Raw genomic sequence first — 16,337 nt, forward strand, 5'->3', positions numbered from 1 at the left:
TGTCCCTAGACTCTGAAATGTATTTGTGTTCAGGCATTGTATCCTTACCCAGTTTAAACGATGTGTTTGCTTTATAAGAGGTTGCAGAAACAACTGTGAGTAAATCATGTGAACTGTTACTTCAGTTCGCTCAAACATTGTTAATCTCCGTATTTATGTGCTTTCTTTATATACTTCTGAGCGAAAATCCCCCCCAGTCTGCTCAGCACAGTGTGAGCACTCCAGGGTTTTAAAGCTCAAACATTTTTCTCGATCGGGATTCTCAATTGGAACCTCCCATGGTTCTTCCAGTACATATGTAATACTTTTACTGCCATGGTGTATCTATTCAGGGAATTAAAAAAGAAACAGCCAACGTTCCATCCATTATCCAGTGCAGGGTCGCGACGGGCTTGGAGCTTATCCCAGGAAGCACGCAGTGTGAGATGGGGAACATAGTGGAAGGGGTGACAGCCCCTCATTGGATAGAAAACAGGTATGCAGAATTTATAAATGCCAGTTCACCAAAACATACATCTTTGGGAGGAGATCCAGAGAAACCCAAGAAGCATATGGGATATGGGGACAGAAATCGAACATGCAATCCTAGAGGCGAGTGTGCTACCCACTGCACCAGAGCACCACCCAGCCGTCCTCACACCCTGAAACTTATTTCACTGTCTTTTTGCCAAAGACCACATTTGTACTTTGTTTGACAGTTTTTCCTCTCCCTGAAGTGCTTTATATATAGCTGTATGCTTTCCTGGGCTCGTTTTGGATGCCTCCGCACAAGTTGGTGGAGGACGACAGGAGCCGGCATTGGTTTGGGGTTTCTCTCGAGCAGTCTCCTCGCATACACTGTACTCTGAGCCTGGAACACTCCTAATAGATGGTGAGGAAGCAAAGAGCATAATGTGCATAGCACAATTCCCCCAGCTGCAAGGAATCTCGCTTCGTAAAATTATTCCTGACGCCTAAGAATTCACTGTAAGGATGACTCAAACTGTAACCGAGGAAACCATCATTAGATTTTATGTTTTATGGAAATATCCAGATATGTGATACAGATAAAGCATTCTTAACCGGTTTAAGTAAAAAAAAAAAGAAAAAGATTTACTGTAGTATTCTGCACACAGTAAAAAAGACTAATATATCCTAAAGGTCTAATATTTGTTCAGCCAGGTGGAGAGCTTGCCTCAACCACATCCATTTTAAACACAGGCTTTTTCGAAAGATGACTACAGCTAAAACAGAACTGATCTCCATAGGATAACTTTTGGCATTGCACCTTATGCTGCTGTACAGTCCATTGCTTCAAGACCTGGACAGAAATAATGCAGCTAATCTGAGAGATCTCATGCGTGTAGAAGGAATCCACAGGCTGATGCACCAAACTCTTCACTTCTCAGCTAGGAGTGTATGCGCCCAGGGTCTGTGGTCTGCGCTCTCGGGGGAATATGTCCATATATTCATTAACATCACATAACTCCGTCCTTGTTGACGCTCTGGCTTCCTCAATTTGTGCTGCTGAAAATGATTATCTGCGCTCTCTGCATGACAGGGCCATATGCAGAACATTGCAAACATCTTAGGCTGTAAAATAAAGCATTTAAAGCTATTTATTGGGTCAGTAAGTATATATTTTCTCAGGAAAAAAAAAACATTAGAATATATTTCAATAGGCAGCAGCGTAAAAAGTATGATGGCATATTGATTAGCCAAACACAATTTTCTAGTGGTTAGGTCAACAAATACCTGCAAATAATGGGGTGATTTTCCAAGAGGTCTTGAAATGGCTGAACTGACACACTATGACAAACATAAAATCATAATTTTACACCAACATGGTGATAATTTAAACAATTTTCTTTGGCAGTCTAAGATATTCCACAGTACTTTAGATCGAAATGAAATGGGTCGGTCTGCTGTAATCCTAGCTGGTGGGTAGGGGAATGCAGTGCTGTCAATACCTCAGTGAACCTCAAGTGCCAGTGAGGGCCTGAAGCAAACAATCTCCTACTGTACTGCAACAGTGCACAGTGTTATCCTCAATTAAACTTAGGCATTAGGTATGGATACATTGTCATTTTTGTATCCACCTCTTCACCATTGCTTCCATGTAGGTTCAGCATGTAAAGATGGTCTTCCCCAGTGCAGTTTCTTTATATCCGCTGTATGCTGTTTTCTGATCGCACTTCCAGGCTTTACAGGCAGCTGAAAATAAGTGGCATCATGCTTCCAGGGCCTTGTGCTGTCCAAGCCACTTCTGTATGACAAACGCCGTTATGTTGCATAAGTGCCTCTTAGTGACGAGTTGGGCTCCAGTGTATCCAGTAAGCTTTGCCCTACAGTCTGTGAGGCACATAGTGTGTTAAAGAACTATCAGCTCTCGGCACACACGTGAGTGGCACCTGCTTTGCTTTCTTAATCCTTCCTGCACTATACAGAGAAAAGAAAAAGGAGAGCATTAAAAAATATACAAAATTACTAAATTGGGACAAAAATCAGGGTGGAAAAAATAGTTGTTCCAATTTAAAGCATGTCAGAAATTGACCAAAAACTGGAACAGGGGCTGTGGAAATGCAGACAATATGACCGATAATTTGTGCAGTTTGTGCTAACAAAATACCTGACGATGTGCGTTGCTGGTTCGAGCAGCACCTTCGGCTGCAGTCATAGACACATTTTATCCATAAATGACACTGAGCAGTATTTCTGAAACCAGCAGGAAGGGCACTGGAAAAACATCTGCTGCCTAAGAGAAAAAAAATAACTCAGAAGCAATAGTTATGCTATAAATAAAAAAATTATCCATTTTTGAGCAGCTCCACAAGTGACCACAATATATTTAAGCATAGATTACGGAACTTTGATTTCTGCGCCGATATTTTTAAAAAATATGATCATTCTGAGTTCAGTTCCTGTGAATGCTGCTGTCTAGATGCTGTTGCTAGTGTCCAAATGATTTCTTTTGCCGTGCACTCAAGTGGATCTTTGTTTTAATACTTTGTGACTCTACCTTCATGTCTCCAGCGTCCTGTAAGCTATTCTTAGACACCTACAGTGTAAAAAGACTAATTACAAGAGCGCCAGATAACGTTCCTTCAGTTCTCCTCTAAAGTAGCATGCAGTGGATCGTATGATGGACACTCGATACAGGGACATGTACTCTTTCTGCGCCTTTGCTATGGTTATGTACTGTAGTGTTAATTAAGTCCTGTCCTGGCACAGCTGCCCTACTTAAATTAGTGAGAAAGCAGCCGGAGAACACTGCCTATGTCCAGGTGGCCTCTCTGTCAAACTCACAGCATCCAGTTAGTGATGCTAAGTAAGTGTTAGAAAAGGGAGGAGGGATATCTGGGAGTGCTGTCTTCGCACTCGGAATCAGACTCCTTCAGTGCCTGCCAAAAATAGCCTCCCTTGCCCGTTGTTGTCTCAGATTCTCAGAAAGATGGAGTGTTGCTCTGGCGTCACTGTGCTCTCTATGCGGGCGGACGGCCGATGTCTTCAGAGCTCCGTGTCCTTCTTCTCGTTTTATCGCTTGTCCTAAGGAGGGGCCTCCTGTTTCCAGGTCCGGGCAGCGGCTCAAAGTCACCTTGCTGAATCTCCAAGGAGGTTTCATGCAGAATCTAATCACAGCTAGCAGCAGGCTAACAAGAAGCAAGGGTATTTCGGTCCCCCATTACAACTGCAGCACGACCTCTTCATTACGTTCTGCTATCTGCTTTGAGGCTGAGCACAGTCCTGCACTAAAAAGATAATATCCCATCTCAGATCTCCTGCTGTAGATGAGCTGTGAGTTGGTGTGGAGGTTCTGGTTTGTGTGGGCAGTAATGCATTGATTGGTGGAGGGGGTGTTGACTGTGCATTGTACATGTGCATCCCCACAGAAAGCCAGCACATCTGTTGGAAGTGCTGCAGTTCCTAGAAGTGGGCATGCAGATTCAATAAACAGAATTTTCTGGAACCTCCGTACCATCATAGGGGTACATACAGTGCTGGTGAAACTTGGCTCTTCCTTCATTAATTCCTGTTTAGTTGTTTTGCCAGCTGTTAAATAGGGGCGGCTGTCAAAAGGCTTAGATGCTGCTGCATCCAGGTGATAAAAAAAGGAATAATTTAGCCGTAGACCTTCAGCATTGCCCTCTCGAATGTTCAGCTGCCTGTTACGTGATCTTCTGGTATTTTTTAAATGTCTTAATGCTGGAATTTGCATTTTGTTTTTTCTTCATTTTTTTAACAACATAATAAATGAAGCCTAAGGTTACTGAAAAATATATTTAAAATTTGCAGTGAATAATAAAATGCAGTTTTGTAGAATGAGCCTAGTGTGACCCTTTTATTGAATTTTATTACGTTTAGGATTTGGTAGCTGGTCTTTAATGACCTTGACATAAATGCAGAGATACAAATAGAGATATATATATTTATCCATCACTCATTTGTAAGTTACCAATAATTTCATAAATTGTGGAAATGAAGATGATGCAAGATGAACGAGTAACATTATTTGGTAACGCCTTACATTTACTGTATTCATAATGCATTCATAGAACATTCAAAAGCATCATGTAAGTACACCTTAACATCCCAAAATTCCTTAACAGCTTTATTATACTTTAATAACAAAAATGTATATGATTATAAGCTTTAAGACATTATATGATATATGCTAAGACATGTTAAGGTATATTTATGTGCTGTTTATTAATGCTCTATGAATGCACTATAAATGCATTATTATAGAACTTAATATAGAATTAGAGGACTTAATGTTCTATGAATCCACGATGAATGTGCAGTTAATGTAAAGCGTTTCCCATTATTTGCATCTGCAAATAGAAGTGGTGGCTCTGTTTATGTTTGGAGTTTGGGTAACACTTTACTTAAGGCCATGTTTTTAGCAATTTATAAACACATTCATAACAAATAATAATGCATTCATGAAGCATTATAAAAATGGATAAAAATATCAAAAGGTATAACACATTATAGGCATGTTTATTATGCATTATGAATGCTCTATGAAGTTCTCATCTATGATACACTATGGATACCTTTATAATGCTGTGCAAAGCATTCTTAATGCTTATACTGACCATTATAATGCATTATAAAGGTACCTATAGTTCGTAAGGGGGTCATAATGCATAATACACATGGTTATAATGTATTATACCTTTTGATAAATATTTATAGCCATGTTTATAATGCTTTATGGATCCATTATTATTTGTTATGAATGTGTTTATAAATTGCTAAAAACATGGCCTTAAGTAAAGTGTTAGCAGAGTTAGCATGTTTTCTCCATTCTTGCATGTGTTTTTTCTAAAGACATGTGGCATATATGGATTGGTGCCCTTAGTGTGTGACACTCTAATGGGCTGGCATTCCATCCAGGGTTTCCTCTCTCTGTGTCATTTGGCTCCTGGGATAGGCTCCAGGCTTGCTGGGACTCTGCACTGGATGACAGGTTATTGTAGACAGATGGATGGAAATTTCATCTTTAAACACATATAGAGGTTCACATTACATAAATCACGTGCATATGTTTAAAATAAGAGAAAACTGCTTCATTTTTTGTCCTTGACAGCTTTCATTTCTCAATTATTGCTCGCTTTCCAATAATGTTTGTGCTAAGAGAGTCACTTAATTTTTTCCACTTTTTATGACTTGTTGAAACTCTACAGGAGATGGTGGCTCTATGTTAAGAACCAAAGGATGGCAAATGTGGAAAATTACAAAGAGTGCGGCCACTTCACTTACAGGTGCTGTAAGCTTGTCCCGGTCTGCCAGTCTCATTCTGGATTGTCATTCTAGTAGGACCTTCCGGTTACTGAGTATTATGATTTATCTGACAATGACTGAGACAGTGCAGATGTTAAAGTAAGATGTCTTCTGATTTTTCCCATTTATATACTGATGAGTATAATTTGCCCATGCAACATACTGGGCAGCAAGAGGAATGTTTTAGATGCGCAGTCCCAGGGATGCCAATCCAGTGAGCTCAGGGTGAACCTACAGCCCTTATAGCACCCGTCACAGGGCAGGATTTTTAAAGGAATGTTGGATGTTCAAAAGGCTCCCTTGAGTTACTGACTCTGTATTGGTTCCCATTCCGTCTGACTTTTTTTGACGAGCTTTTATCTCTGGGAAACTCAAAGATGGTCAGGTGCCTTATTATTAGAATTATAGAACTACTTCTGAAAGCAGCCGAATTTTTATTATTTTTAATATTTTATCATCAATGCGAGTCATTCCATTTAACTAGCTTTGAATGCCTACCATGCAAACATACAAGAAGAGAATATTTAAATCAAGACTCCTCAGACTATGTAATATTGGCCTTGTACTATCATTTCCATTATCCCTATGGTTATACACATTTTCAGGGTTTGGAATATTTAGACAGTTAGCTTACTTTGTACATTTCTTATAAGGGCCTTGACTGTTGGTTGGTGGCGAATACATATGGAAATGATACTAATAATATAATGTAAATTTTGAAAAGGAACAGTAATATTCCTTTGGAAAATGTGGTGTTCCAGTTTAAATATCCATCCATCCATTTTCCAAACCGCTTATCCTACTGGGTCGCGGGACAGTTTAAATAGAATGAACAAATAAAAAAAAAAGACTTTGCTAAAATAGATAATTTTTTATTACATGAGATAGTTGTAGCACTTATATCAGAAACAGTAAAACAGTCAGTGCAGGGTGATAGTTTGTTCACACAGAGCGAAAAAAATTATGTAGAAGGGAACAATCATTAGCAATAAAACCTTAATACATTTGAATTTCTTTGTAGGTTGGCTCACAAGTACTTCGTAAATTTGGATATCGATATTTTGTTTAATGTTTCAGAGTTGAAAGGAGAGCAGAGATGCAGGCTTGGCTGTGTGTGAGGGAGATGCCCCGGATGATGACCCCCCCAGGGCTAGTATGTCCTGAGGGCCCTTTGTCCTAAAGCAGAGGTTTTCAGGTGCTGATAACTTCAAAAAACATTTACTAATTATTTCTAACCAAGCCTTAATACATCAATAAATGACACACGTATTTGCGTGGCATGTATGTGATGGTTGTGATTTTAAGGGCACCATTGCTGATTCCTGCCCTTTGCAGCCCAAGTTCTTTTTCAGAAAAATGCCATTAATCAATATACAGGTCCATTAGATCAGCTTTGTCCTTGGGTCTCTATCCTGCAGCAGTACTGGTGCTTCTTCAGCACCATACAGCCAATCACGATACAGGCCAATTAGTTGAGCAGCACGGGCACATTGACTTTTCAAAATGATTATTAAGCTTTTGCTAACGACTGTTTGAAGAAAATTAATACAACCTGTTCTAGATTCAGCCTGAGTCTTCGGAGCGTGTGCCATACCATTAGTAATTTATGACAAAGCTGACTCTCGTGGATGGAAAATTAATTATGCTGCAATAACAAATTGATTGTTTTTCTTTTAATAATCAGAAAAAAAGAATTTAACTGAGGGGAGATGCAGTGAACAACATCTTGTACTATTGTCATGTACGTCACCATAGTAACAAGTGAGCTTTTGCAGTAATATACGACTTATATCATATGTCACATGAGAGCGCAAATATAATAACTCTCGTATTGAAATCCACAAAAGCCTTTTGTAGTGGTTTTGCTGCAGATTGACAATAATAGTTCTGTATGAGTTCTGTTGACCCAGCAGCTGTCATATAGAGAAGCTTCCACATCATACTGAACACACATGGCCAGACAATGCATACCGATGTTTGTGTAAAATCTTCTGGCTATGGTGGGTGTCTCATTCTAACTTAAAAATTCATTGTGAAACTAAAGCTATGCGAAGTATGACCACTGGCTGCGCAAGTTATAGTCTGATTTAAAGAGCAGACAGTGTGGCTCCTGCCGCAGGTAGCAGTTATGGATGGGCGCGTATCCTGGGTCATGCATCTCTCTGCATCTTCCTCTCTGTGTCCTCCTGCTTGTCCCAGGCGCCACTGACGCATTTGGCTCCACTCGGCTGGACGTTAGACTGTGCCACGCTAGGACAGTTGCCAAGTTGTTCTGCATTAAGGAAATTTTCATAAGCGCCACCCATCACCATTTTGGAGGTTGCACACGCTGGACACCTCTAAACTGTGGGGGCCCAGAAAAAGGACCCCATTAAGCATTTTGTAGTCTGGCCTCTGAGGACCAGCTGCCTTGCCTCTAACAAACGGCCTTTAATATTTTATATGCAGATGACATTGATCAAGTGGCCTGCATATTTACGAGGTCCCTTTCAGATGGAATGTGTATGAATATTGAATATCAGCTGTTTTTAGGACATATTCCAAGCAGAACCTTCCTACTGCTTGCACAGATACTTAACCATTAGAGCATTCATTAACATATAGATTTGAACTATTATTAGTTTTTAATATAAATTCTAAACACGCAGGTCATAAAACCTGACCTATGAGATAATAACGAGAACAATATAATTACTGGATGCAACTGTTATCACATCAATCATAGAAGCTCTGGGGACAAACCCAGTCGAGCTGTCCATGGCTTAATGGATGTCACTGGTTTTAGTGGCCAGTACAATTATTGACACCTGCTCTCAGTTCACAGCTATGTAGCTGAGGGCCATATTCTGAATGACCAGATGTGATGGGTGGACAGAGGAGTGCAGATATATGCCACACAGAAGCCACACAGAACTTTCAAACTGTTGCTTCCTTTTGACTTAATGGGGGTTAGTGGTTTGAAATTACAGCCAAATGCTTTTTCTTTTGTTGTTGCAGGTATAGGCTCTGGAGTAACCATCCTGCCATCTTCATGTCTTTCTGTTTCCAAGTTACAGATCTTGAAGACACTGCTACAATCCAGTGTCGCCCTCAGACAACCTTCGCCCATCCTCCTGGATAATCAGCCTGTCCCCTTATTCAAAGCCGCCATCTCTGAAGGACAGTGGACGTGAAATGTCACTTGTGGTTGGGACGGCTGTGCCGGTGTTGAAAGACCCCAGTGCATCAGATACGTGGGTCTCACTGACTGGCAGTTCAGACCTGCTGAAATGTACATGACCCTTGTGTGTCAGCCCTGCCCTCCCCTCTGCCTCCCCCTGAGTACCCAATCAGAAATAAACGTTTGCTCTCCTCATCAAGGCAGGTAGTGTCTCCTCTGTCCTTCAGCCACCCCCAGCTGCCAACAAAACGGCAGCGGGCCTCCACTCTCTGCAATGACAGGGGGGTGTCTTGTGAAATACGTCCACCTCCCGTGAAGCACCATCTACCAGAGTTTAAGCTACCCCCCCCTCCCCCAAAGCAGGCTCTGTAGTTTTTTTATTCTTTTTCTTTACTGGGCGAGGTACAATCTGCAAGCAGCATTCCTCCATTTGGCCATGTTTGCTGCTCCTCCCCTCACCCCCCCCCCCCCACACACAACCCACCCCCACCCCCCGGCTGGCTCCTTAGATGGTACTGGCTGCGCAGCTCTGCTGTAACGTAGCTCCACTTTAGCTGATCCACAGAGGCTGAGCTGCAATATCACCACCGCGTAATTAATCCTGTACTGGATCTGAGATGATGTCTCGCACATGCCGGGTAAGTTAAAAATACCGCCTGCTTGCGAGATGCTCCCATCCGTTTTGTCCGTTCCAGTGCCGTTTCTGCTGGTGCATCCCTAGAATCAGATAGTGAGAGAGAGGGAAAGACAGGATAGCTTTGTGCAGTTGGTGTAGCAGTGTGGATACGCTTGTTCTGAGAGGTTAAGGCTCACGCAGTAAGAAATGCAACGAAGCTTGTCGCTTCAGCGCACGGCTGTCGCCTCCTGTCACTTGTGGCTCCCCCCGCGCCCCCCTCCTCCTAAAAGACCAACCTCGCAGCAGAGTGCACCGGACCGTCTGCTTCTTTTAGGAGGTAATGTCTGCTCTCTGTCTTATGTTCTGTAAAATGAGTGGGTAGAGGCAGTCTTTCTATAAGGGGTCCATGCAGGTCCTCCTTCTGTGTGAGACTGCGCTCACCTCAGGATCAGCTCCCAGGGAATGCAGGGATCTAACACCTTGCGCAAAGTTCTCTGGACCCTCCCTTTTGTTATTCTTCTTTAGGGGGCAGGAGACCTTGAACGTTTCCCCCCTTTGGAGTAGCTGTGACCTCTATCTTGCCTGCTTCACTGCGTCAAGAGTTCTGTAAGGAAACAGTACAGACAGTCCAGATAGGAAAGGTGGCTGAGAGAATCCTGATGGTGGTAATTGCGGAATTTACCAATACAGTCCAAATCACAGCAATGATTATATGAATGCTGGAGGTTAGAGCTGCTCAAGGTCAAGTTGCGGGGGAGAGCAAATTGGGTGTGAGATAAGGACAGAGAGACGAGGCACCTGCAGTGCCCAGCCTGTCATTGGACGACTAATTCTGCTCCCTGCAAGCAGGTATTTGCATGTACAACTGAAAGCTTTGAAAATTCACATTTGCTAGATATTAGTCATGAGTTATGATTTATGTGTTTATTTTTCATGTTTAATTACATTATATATATATTATTTAAACATGCCTATACATTTATATGTATATAATTATTGCCTCCTTTTTCATTCAAAGTCAGAGTCGTGAATTGTTACAATTATTTTTTTCTCTTTGTTTGAACTAGTGGTTGACATGTCCATATAAGTTTCATTAGTTTACCAATGTCATATCAAAGGCTTTCCTTCACTCTATGGATTATACTGTCACATTTTATATCAATACAGTTTTTAAAAGAGACTGTAATGATATGTTGTAGATACACTGTTAATTGTTTTTGTGGAGGTATCCGTTGACTGCTATGCTGGTGATATGTAGGTCTCTTCAGTGGCTCTGAAATTCATTTATCACCGCGATGACTCATGAAAATCATTACTTAATCAATTCCTTCGTCCCTGCCTCTTCCCAAACTGGTAGTTATCGATCGCCTTAAGTGGAGGATCCAGTTTGGTAGATTTTAGAAAATACGTAAAAGAACTTTTACAGTTGGAAGAGAAAACCCTCAGAGGCTTTAGCGCTTATGCCTGGTGTGGGGGCATGGCACAGCAGGTCATACACTGTGGCCCTGCTGCAAAATACAGTTGGCATCGTCATGGTCTCATGCATGCACTCAGTAATTTAATGTAAAGGCAGAAAACTGCCACCACCCACTGTGGGTTTTATGTGGGAGGCAAGTTGTGTGCATGTGTGTGTGTGTGTGTATGTGTGTGTGTGTGTGTGTATGTGTGTGTGTGTGTATGTGTCTGTGGGGGGGTGGTTTCCATCGTCAGAGGCAGATGATGAGACGAACTGAGTCGAGCTCAGTGTGAAAGCCTGGTGGTCTTTTCAGATATGCAGGTGCCTTCAAAGGCTGCGGAAGTCTGAGCTTTCGGTACGGAGGTCATAGCTCCACAGAACACGTCATGCTGGAGTCCCCTTCTGTTCCACAATGCCCCACTAAACCATCAGTCCATTGAAAGTGGTCGGGCTCTAGTCCCGTTTAAATATAAGAGCCTGCTCAATCACTGCATTTCCTGGAATACTTTAGTCAAAAGGCTTCCATATTTGCTTTCTCCGTATTTACCCTGCTTCACTGCACTTGAAGCATACTTCACTATTACTGTTAATACGCTCAGGAACAAAGCTATGCAGTATGCCAATTAAAGTTTAAGCACTTCTTTGTCAAAAATTGGGCCTTCTCATTTAAATAGTGGCTGGAACCCTAACTAATGATACCTTCAGCTGTTTAGGATAATATTTCAAATATTATGTGGCACTCCTAAAGTGTGATTATCGACCTTTTGGCACTGGGCTCAGTAAGGCTGTAGTCCAGTGACTGCATCTGTGATTAGGAATTACAGAGAAAGATGCTGAAGAGGAGAGCCAAAGTGTCTTTAAGTCTAAATTTAGTTTGTCTGTTACAGCCAGTATAATACCTCATGCTATTCTCTGGGCATTGTGCAGTGTTGGCAGCTCAGACCAGTTTCTTTTGCTCGGATATTTGGCTATAATTCCAGTATACAGTAGTTAAGATGACACACCTGCTCTTTCTGTGAAGTGAATCTATAGTGTTTCTTTTGAGGTGCCTCCTGCCAAAGAGAAGTGCACAGTAACGATGGCCGCTTTTGAATTTTAGAAGAATGAGTGTTGTTCGTGTGACAAATTACCAGCGGTGGAAATTCCAGGTCCAGAAAGTACAAATCCAGACCAAGATTTTGTTTCAACTAACCAGTTGAGTACTCTGTGACTGTGACTCTTTATGCTCAACTGGTTGGTTGAAAGTAAATCATGGTCTGGATTTTTACTTTCTGGACCTGAAACTGCCACCTCTGCAAATTACTGATTACTAACCACCGTCTGCCATTAATCAGATACCATTAGGTACAATCATTCCAGTCTTCAAAAATCCTGGCTGCTCTGCCTCCGGGAAATTAAGTTATGTCTGCGACCCAAGCTGAAATAAAGAACATTTTAAAGAGCTCTTTCGGTGCGCCTTTATAAGAGGTGCACAGTGAGTCATAATCATTGGGACTCACTATAGATAGGGCACTGATTAGGTGTAACCCTTTAGATCAGTGCAGAAACCTTGAGCTGTGTCATCGTTTCAGATGAGGCAGAAAGGCAGTCTAATCCTCACAGGCTTTGTGATGGGGTCGTGCCTGGAATGGCATTGCATTCCCTGCGACTATCGCAATACGTATCCGTGCTCCTAGCCCCACTGGACATGCCGATGCTTATTCCAGCTGACCTCTTAATTAATCAGGCTTGATAGAGTCTTTACAGAATGCTGACAGATGTCACATCTATTAAAGACTGAATGCAGCTGGTGTTTTCTGAAAGGATAGAGGGACAACAGCGTCCATGGATAAAATATTGAAGACTGTTTCCTCAACTTGATTTGTTTGATTTATGCAGCATTAATTGGCATTAAACACAGAGGAGTGCTTAGAACAACAGAGTAGCAAATTTACAAAACTCATTTGGTTAATTTTTATTGTTTTTGTGATGAGACCACCAACGATCTAGTCAAGATTTCTTATCATTTGATGTGGTGTCAGGAACTGAAAATCACTCAGTCCTGGTTTAATCCAAAGAATTTTTGTTAAATATGCCAAAAGTCACTCCACAGAAATGAGTGAATTTTGGAACTTTGCTCTTTAATTGGAAATTATTCAATGATTAGATGTATTATTAACAGTATATGATAAGTTGATTGGATCCAAAAAGGCTAAACTGTCTTTACAGACCTACCTCTCATAATTATTTCATAATATTTCAAATAATAGTCTTTACAGTCTACTCAGTTGGTATTTAATCATTCCCAATCTGGAACAAAAATGACATGCCATGGGTCCCAAAGACCAGAATTACTTTTTTTCTCAATTGGTTACACACTGTACTCAGAATAATTACCCAATTTACCGACACTATACACACAAAGTCAAAAAAACAAAAATCAGTGCCAAACCTTAAACACCGAAGGACAACCTCGTTTACAGTTTTACTCGATTGGTTACACACCTTGACTGAATGAATTCACCAATCATTCTGTGGCTGATGCCACCACCACACATCCCTGAACTTTGTCTCCACAATTATAGCCACATTACTGTTGTCTTAACACAATTAGCGATTCTGATGCACACACTTTGCCAAGCTCTACATACACAACCCAGACATCAAGATACAATGCGTATGTATGATCCCTATATGCTCCTCACTATAGACGCTCCTCTACTTACGAACTTTCAACTTACAAATTTTCAGACATAAGAACGATGAGAACTGTCCAAATTCTGTTTCTTCGGCTCCCGTTTCCTGTCCGCATCTTTTTGATTTTCTGAGCGCCAATTTCGGGTAGCGTAGCATGCGTACTCCCAGCATCCTAGTTCTTAGTACTTGCGTATAACCTTAAAATGGTGTTGAAAAACGACTTACGAACATACGAACGTATGTCAGTCGTATGTAGAGGAGCGTCTGTATATAAATGTGACAAAAAGAAGAGGGAAGAAAATGGAAGCAGTAATAGTACAGAGGGGAAGATATAGAGGAATATGGAGAGGACAGAGAAAAAACAGGAACATATCAAATGGGATGATAGTTGATAGTGTCATCAGTCATGGCATGACTATGAAAGAACCTGGACAGTGAGTCCTGCCAGTCTGTGTACTGGAGTAATTGGGATGTTTCACAATGAAAACAGGTAAGTCAGGTGGCACAATTATGTCCTTTCTGTGTGTAAGGGACACAGTAACTATTTTTTTATCGTGCAGACTTCATCAAAAACCATCAAATTATGTGGAAACACTCTCTTTACACACTGTGTTACTAGCCTGAAGTGTACGGTGAAACAATGGATGATGTATATGTTGATGATGCGGGACTCAATCTGACCAAAAAGTGTCATAGAGGCAGAAGGACCGGTGGACTAAAAAGCAACATTGAAAGCAAGCAAGACTGAAAATGCATGCTTTAAGTCTACAAAGGGTGGTCCATGGCCATGTCACTATTGACCAATACAGTGTTTCTATTCTTGTGGACTTCCTCCATGGACTCAATGTTTTTTTTTATTCCCACCCCCACAGACACAGCGTAGTACCCCAAGCCACACTACCTACGCTGTCATAGGATAACGTTAGTTTTCAGCATTCAGGAATCGTCCAAGAATGGATCAATTCCCGCCCACACATCCAAGTGATCTTCCTTCCACCATAGTCAATCCAGTTTTTTTATTAGTAATGGATAGTATATAACAGGAATTCTTATGAACTGGTCAGTCTTCTTGAGGCCATGTGAGCAGACTTGGGTCATATCGTTTCTTGGGCTTATTAAGCATGGATTCATAATTTTACAGTTTTTCCCAATTGTTTACACACATTATCTGAAAGCATGCCCCATATTGTCATAACTCTACACACAAATCAAAAAACACACACACAATGGGCAGAACCCTTCAATTCTCTTGCAAAATGAAACTTTACGTTCATAACAATGTAATTTCTTCTCAAAATGGTATTTTATTTTCAAATGACACACACAAACCATCATATGAATAGACATTTATAAGAACCAGTTGATTACTGATGTGCTTAATGTAAAACACTATGACCACTTCTTCTCCATTCATCATAATGACTTACTGTAAGCCTTTTTTTGAATTTATATTCCAAGAATTTACTGAATACAGTTACAGTAAAAAAAAACAAAAAAAACAACTCTGCTGCATCCTCTCTTCTGTTTCGATCTGGCCACAGCACCTCATCCACATCACAAGCAATGTTTGCCCTGGCCAAGCAGCGGGGGAAATATCGCCTAGCCTGGCGAATCCAGCCATGAAAAGCATCAACTGCCATATCTCCACATGCATCTTCCATAGCTTGGAGAAGGGGTATACGTGTGTGTGGATTTCGGTCATATACTTTCCATCTCCATGTAGAAAAAAAATCCTCAATAATTGAGGAATAAAGAATATGGAGCAGCCCAGTGGAAACTTATGTTGTCCCAAATGACAACATACCTGAGCTGCTCTGGGCCATCTATCTGATCTGGTGGAATGAGTGTGTTGTGTAGGATCTCCAGGAATGTGATCAGATGGGCAGTGTTGTAGGGGCCAAGGGTAGCATGGTGATGGATGACACTATGGTTGGTAATTGCTGCACACATTGTGATGTTCCCACCATGCTGGCCAGGGACTTCAACTCTCTTTGCTCAGCATCCCTCATTGTTAGACCATGGTTGACCACATGGTCAGCCAAAGTGGCTTTGATCTCATCAGAGATTACATTCCTTGGCCTTCCTCGTCCTCCCTGTCCTCCTCCTCTTACTCTCACTCCTCTGGCTCTGCCTCTGTTTCCAACGTTGGCATCCATTGCTCCAAAACAGAAGAGCTCACCTGTTGGCATTTTATAAAGCTCTTATTTCTAAATTGCAATTATGTGTGACAGGTGTTTACCCATGTGATGAGTTAGTATGCAAAGTAGGGCAACTGACTTTACAATTTTGACTGACAGCGTGTTCCTTGTGAAAACAAGAGATTTTCTTCATGAAAATTGTGCCAAATGCAGAGAATTGCGTGTAGTGTTTTGAAAAAAGTGTGTTTTAAAACTGCAATTTGAGTGTAAAGCAGGAAATGTGCTTGTAGTTTACCAGAATTGGTTCAAGGGGTTGGTGCATCAGTTACATGTTCTAGTCATTGTGTCTCAAGTACAAGTAATTGTGCATAAACAACTAAGAAAAACTGTAAACATTACTTTCTTACTTTGGCCAGGGAACACATCCTTTGTGATGCAGATGAGATATTGTGGCTAAAAACACATTGCTGTACCATAAAAGGTTATGATGTTACTGGTCAAAATGAATCCAGCTTCATTAACATA

At 41.2% G+C, this 16,337-nt stretch overlaps 2 protein-coding genes across 9 annotated transcripts in view; one reads left to right on the top strand and one right to left on the bottom strand.

Annotated features, from left to right (window-relative positions):
* zgc:56699 (uncharacterized protein LOC405758 homolog) overlaps positions 1 to 16,337 on the bottom strand; it is a 236,272-nt gene that overhangs the window by 66,047 nt on the left and 153,888 nt on the right. The window lies entirely within an intron of this gene.
* The window catches only part of LOC125744371 (plasma membrane calcium-transporting ATPase 2-like), a 64,343-nt gene continuing 57,431 nt past the window's right edge, over positions 9,426 to 16,337 (top strand). The window contains exon 1 of one of the 8 annotated variants that reach the window (XM_049016091.1): positions 9,426 to 9,564. The gene's annotated coding sequence lies outside the window, so the exon portion shown is untranslated. Of the gene's footprint in view, positions 9,565 to 9,657; positions 9,880 to 9,958; positions 10,392 to 16,337 lie in introns of those variants that run through there. The other 7 variants (XM_049016092.1, XR_007398356.1, XR_007398355.1 and 4 more) reach the window with 7 other exon arrangements.

The sequence above is a fragment of the Brienomyrus brachyistius genome, chromosome 6 (assembly GCF_023856365.1).
Source record: "Brienomyrus brachyistius isolate T26 chromosome 6, BBRACH_0.4, whole genome shotgun sequence".
NCBI lineage: Eukaryota > Metazoa > Chordata > Actinopteri > Osteoglossiformes > Mormyridae > Brienomyrus > Brienomyrus brachyistius.